The sequence below is a fragment of the Helianthus annuus genome, chromosome 5, assembly GCF_002127325.2.
Source record: "Helianthus annuus cultivar XRQ/B chromosome 5, HanXRQr2.0-SUNRISE, whole genome shotgun sequence".
In the NCBI taxonomy this organism is placed as follows: Eukaryota; Viridiplantae; Streptophyta; class Magnoliopsida; order Asterales; family Asteraceae; genus Helianthus; species Helianthus annuus.
Genome location: NC_035437.2, coordinates 167250198 through 167256873, shown reverse-complemented (window position 1 = coordinate 167256873; position 6676 = coordinate 167250198).

Below are 6676 nucleotides of genomic sequence, written 5' to 3'. Positions count from 1 at the left end.
ATTGACTTAAATTCTTTTTCATGGTTTTCATGAAACATGTTGGCTTCTGTGCATTTTGAGAGATCCACAGTCAATTTCTGATTGTGGAGAAAGGTCACATCATATTTTTCTTGCAAAGCGTCATGCTTACTTTGCAAGTCACTCAGATTCTCATTCACAGTAGTATGTTTGTCTTGCAAGTCAAACAAACTAGCTTGTAAAGCATCATGTTTGCCTTGCAACTCAGACATACTTTTCTCCATTTCTGCACATCTAGCATGCATCCTAGCACATTCATCACAATTAACAGCAGTGGGTTCATCGACACATACCTGACTTGATGAACCGTCGACATTAGCCATAAAGGCTGAATGGAGAGAAGATGAAGTATAAGCAGCTTGATCCACCAAAATAGATCTTCTTTGAGTTTCTGCTGCAGCTTCCTCCAAAAGTTCATCAATATCTGCATCGATTGCTGCATTTGATGTCTCACCCATATAATCATCACCAGAATTGGATGATTCTTCATCAGCACTCCTGCTATAACCAGAAGAGTCTTCATCTTCAGACGATTCACCACCACTGGCAGAAGATTCTCTACCACTGGTGTGAACTAACTCTTTCACAATTTGAGCAAAACATGCTGTTCCATCAGGAGCATCACCACCCAACTGGATTGACCAGTCACAACCTTCATCCACCTGAACTGCAAGTGCTCGGTTGGTTTGGTTATTTGCAGGCACCAATGAACGCTCAGTGTTTCTGTTCTGATTCTGCTGGTTGCCTCGGTTTCTGAAGGGATTTTGATTCCCGTGCTGTGCTGGCTTTGTACATTCCCTTTTAAAGTGGCCCCGTTCACCACAGTTGAAGCACTTAACAGCCTGCTTATCGAACCCATACTTGGTGTCTCGCTTACTTTCCAAGCTGGTTCTGCCAGTACTTTCCATCCAATCCTTTGCTCTTCTCACAGCACTCGCAAAGGCCCACTTGATATCCATCAAGTCCATCTCTTCCTTATCAATCTGCCTGTAATCTTCTTGTGTCAGATTAATGTTTCCAATCTGACCTTCTATCAACCCACAGTACGCGCTCACTACAGTGTTAAGTAGCTCCATGTGTTCCTTAGCTACTTCTACACTGACTTTAGAGAAGCTTGAAGTGTCAAGCTGTACTGTATTTGGCTTTGATTGTTGACCTGCAGCAGATGATGTTCCTCCATAACACGCATATTGTGGTTGTTGAGCAGGAGGAGGAGGAGGTGGTTGTATTGGATTTCCATACAGATCTGTGGTTGGAGGCGGCTTTACAGGAACTTGCACTGGATTGCCATACATATCCGTGCTTGTGACAAACGCCGTTTGAAGTGGAGCATGTGAACCGGCTTTTGCAGATGAAGAAGTGGAGGTGCCATAATACATCTCTGGATTCTGTGGCACTGCAACTCTCTTTGCCTTCAACGTTTCTTCCTGATCCTTGTTCTCCAGAAGCTGCACGAAATCGTTGATATTTGTAGTTTTCAACGTTCCGTTGTACTTCAAGATTTCCAGGAAGTTATTCCATTGAGGAGGCAATGCATCGGCAAACTTCTTTACCACCTCTGTTGGAGTCGTTGTGACTTCAAAGTTGGTCAGCTCAGTAAGTAGATGATAGAAACGGCTTGTCATATCTCCCAAGGACTCCTTATCCATACATGTGAAGCCATCGAATTCTTTCTTCAGTAGATCTCGTCGTAGTTGACGTGTGGCTTCATTACCTACTCCTCTTGTCTTCAATGCATCCCACAGCTTCTTCGTAGTCTTGAAACTGACGAACTGATGATAAATATCCTTGCTCAGTGCTTGAGTGAGAATAGCGTATGCTTTCTTTTCTAAGTCATACGTCTTCTTTTGATCATCAGGAAGATCGGCAAATGTAGCTGTCGAAGAAGCAGCAACCTCGATAGTTTGATCGAATTCCGTAGTGAACCGCAACCACAACTCTGTATTTTGACCAAGAATGTATGTATGGAAACGATCAACCCATCCCGGATATTCATTAAGATGCATCAACTTTGGAGGCCTGTTCAAACTTCCGGTTTCACTTTCGCTTAGTAGAAGACTTTGAATACTCGGAGTTTGATTTGAAACAAACGCCCATTGACCAGCTAGAGTGGCATTTGTTTGTGAGGATGTAGATACCGGAGATTCGGCCCATGATGGAGATTGACTGGTATTCATGTATTTTCCACTGTCTGGAGCCGGATTTCCCCACCAACTCGGATTCATCTTTAACAAGAAAAATAAATTCTATGTCCAAGTCACGAAAGATGATGAGCACACAGTCGAAGGATCCTAGTTCGAAAGATCTTAAAAGAAAACAGAAACTTGTTAGCAATAAACAGACCACACTCGAAAGATATAACCTTGTTCGAAGGATCAACAGTACTCGAAAGATTACTGTTGACTCTCGAACAATGATTTCGAAAGATTCAAGAACTCGAAAGATTCCCTTTTGAAAGATCCTTATCTTTCGTGTTAAATCCTTATCTTTCGAACAACAGATCTCGAAAGATTCACCAATACAAAAGATCCTTATCTTTCGGACACTTGTCTTTCGAAAAGATTCCTTTCTCGAAGGATATGATTCAAACTTTGAAAGATGAATCGAAGGATAATAATCTTTCGACCCTTTCTTGATCGAAAGATGATCTTTCGATATCGAAAGATATCCTTCGAGACTTCTGACACAAACTGATCTGATGTGAAAGGTTGGTGAAAAGGTGACAGGATGGTAAGTCAACTTTCGGCAAGATGGTATGTGCAGGCTGTCCTTTCACCACCAACTTTGAAAATTTGCCAAAAATGAAAAACCTTATCTTAACCACAGTCACCGGAATTTTTAACCGGAGCTTTCGCCGGAAAACACAAAGTTACTCAAAAACAAGTTTTCAAGTTACCCAACCCAACCTTGAGCACTCCCGAAGGTTTAGGAACCGTTTTTCAGTTTAAACAAGCAAGAAAACCACCAAAAACGGGTGCTAAACCAAGTGTCCAAACACACCAAACACTTGAACAAACCCGGTTTTAAACAAGGTAAAGAGCGAGGCTCTGATACCACTTGTAGGTCCCTCTCGGAGGATCGAGAACAAACCTAAACCTTGTTATACTAACCCACTAGCGAGTGCGGAATCCAAGCTAGTAGGCAAACCGGGATGAGACAAGTATAAACACAAACACACAAAGGTTTCACCGATTAACACAACTTGTATTAATGCAAATGAAGGTTTCGGTTACAAGCACAATGTTTACAAATCTAACTTGCAAACTCTCAAAGTGTGTGTGTGAGTTTCCAGGCAGAATGCTCTCAAGCTTTCGGATGTGTGTGTGTTCTGTCTCACAAGTCTGTCAAGTCTCTTGAAACTCAACACATGCATGGGTATTTATATACCCAGCTCATGATGCCTTAATCGAAGGATCCGATAGATGGTCCGAAGGATCATCTATCGATCACAAGTTGTTCGAATGATCAGCATTGACCTCGAAGGATCATCCTTCGAGGTCTAATCAGTCGAACCATATCTTTCGTGCACCTCGAAGGATCAACAACATCCTTCGAGGAGCTATCCTTCGATCAGAACATCTTTCACTATTTTACCAACTGTTGTCCAAGTCAAACCGGAGGATGGTTGACTTGGTCAACTTACAACACTAAATAGAACATCGTACATACAGACCGAATACAGACAAAGTACAGACACAAGTGCACCAACAGACTGTACAAACCATAACACTATTCAAGAAAATCCGAGCCTGTTTCAGTTTTATTATTGTTTTGTGTTTGGGCTAATAGGCTAGGTTTATCAATTACCCAAAAAACCAAACAAATTAATAAATAAATAAAGTAAAACACACTCCAAAAAAGACAAGATTTAGTGATTTATTTACTTTATATCCTTAATCACAATCAGAGCCGATGAAGTCAGACTCAATGCCCACGACCACGAATTCAGCCGCTGAACTGCTGAAGTCAGACAGTCTCAATCCTTAATCACGAATTCAATACTCAAAAAAGTCAAGACGAGCAGCAATTCATTAAAACTTGTCGTGCAGACGTTTGACGATGAGAAAGTCCAGCGCAGCAGAGTGGCAGACGTTTGATGATGAGAATTGAGAAAGACAATTGACGTTTGGTATCCTTGCCGTGCATTAAAACTTCAGGGCTTATTTTATTAATTTGGGCTAACATATTGGTCAATTAGGCTTATTATTTATAATCTTCATTTGATTTGGGCTAACATATTAGGCAATTGAACTTATTATTTTCAATTCATTTGGGCTTACAGACTTTTTTAAGGGTGTCCTCGTAGTTGTTCAACAGAAAAAAAAAATTACACTGCCGATAAAAAGTTGAGCCGTAGCCCGTGCTACGGCTCGGTATACATTAAGTCCGCCACTGGTGTATATCTATATTTATATGGAAAAGGTTCCAGCACATAATAATCTTAACTTAGACCACCCGTAGTGGGCATCATCTCCGGTGTGATCCCCCCAAACACGCCCAAAAACGTCGCCGCCCCACCCCCGCCGGCGTGATCCGGCAAAAAAATCCCGCAGGCGTGTTTTAAATCACGCTTGGAACATATTTGTTTGGCCAATAGCATTTAAACTTCCTTTTTTTAGTCCAATAGGTTATTTTGTTGGTTTATTTTTATTTTTTATTTAATTCTCTACACCATTTAACATAATGCCTGCATCCCCACTACACCCTTTTTATAAAAACGCCCAATAGTGCCCCTTGTTGAATGTATTACCATATGGCGAAAAACGTCTAAGGGTGGGAGCATTATTCACCCTTACCACTACGCATAGTCTTAAAAAAGTATAGGAGGCAAGAGAAAGCGACACACATGACGCATTTAATATTTATATTTTATAGACAAAGGTAGTTGAGTTAGTTTACTATTTTCCCCCGTTATATTTAGTTTTCCATTAAATTTAAGCGTACATAAATTTTTTATACGATATTATTTATAGAAAAAAAATTATACCAAAAAATCGAGCATTTTTAACTCTTTAATATGAGTACTTTATTAATATATTTTTATCATTTATTTTAAAAAGGTATTATCACACTTTGCGTATCACTGTTTTGTTAACAAAACAGTTCTATGTGTATTCATCTGGCTCATTTATCATGTAGGCATGTAAGATCAAATACTTACAAGTTAATATGGTCACTTGATAGATTTTTTATTTAATATAAAAAATTGTATGATTATCTATCTGGTAAAAATTTACGCAAATTTATAAAAATAAGTCTTTATATGAACTTAACAAATTCATTACACAACCAACAAAGAACGCGATTACGCGAATAAGAGACCGATACCGCCACTAGCAAAATTTGAAACGAGAAATAACCCATTGAAAATCAAAATATCAAAATGGAACTAATAATAAAAACCCTAAACTAAATGTTACATATATTCCACATAAATCAGGGAGGAGACACCAACATACCACCAAAAACAAATACAAAACCCCATTTTTCATCAACCCCAAACAAGCATCACCACTCCGGCAACCACAATAGCCAAAAACCCGAAAAAGTTGGTTTGTTGATGTAGCCTAACCCCACCATGGCTAATGTCATCGGATGCAAACTTACAACAGAAAACAAAGCAAACTATAAAAAGATTATCCGTACAAGTATCGGTCTTGATAAGGCTGTATGTCCGAGACTTGTACAATGACTCGGATATCAGTTGAAGGATCCGGACGAGGATTTGACGGTATCAGTGATATACCATCTGGAGTCACTGCCATCACTGATTATGTTTCTGTATGATCAAACAACAAATTCATTAGTTAAAACATTTATTAAAATGCTCCAACATGTCCAAAATTAGTTTATATATTTCAGGTTCTACATGACTACATTTATGATCAAGCTATTTGTTCGTAACGTTTATTAAAACAATCAGATCAACAGTAAATAACAACTATAGGGTTATAACTTGTAAATGAACCGAACGAATATATAACAAGTAGTTATTTAAAACTAAGAATGCATACTGCGTACATTAGCCAAATCATACACAGTTTTGTCCTTGTTAAGAAAATAAGTTTGTTCATGTGTGTTTATATATGTTCTTGGTTAAGATGCTATCATGTTAACACAAACAAACATAAAAGAATAATAACAAAAAAGACATATACAAAAACAATAAGTTGCAGATCCTAAAAAGCCAAATCATGATTTATATATAGTAAGTACTTTGTTTTCTAACAAAAATATACATATAATATATGCAATACAAGTCAAACTGATCAGCTTAAAAGTAATAAACCCTAAATTGTAATATACACTTTACGTGTTTGTGTGTGATGAGTATCAGACTCAAACAAGAGCAGTTAATCGGTTTGTAATGGAAATAGGTTTGAGAATTAATGAACAATGAACTGAAAATAATAAGAGCAACAGTGAGAAGGATGGGAATTTGATTGAATACGTAAGAGAATTACAAAAGAAAGATTGAAAAGGACCACTAACAATCCAGGGATATTCCCTCTCTCATTGCATGATGCAAGAGCCACTAATGTCTAACAAAATTCATAACTAACTCACATGATTATTCCCATCCTATTAATACTAACGTGTGCCCCTCTAGCCACTTTGCGTTTTACCCCTTCTTGAATAGACAATTAACTCTTTTGGA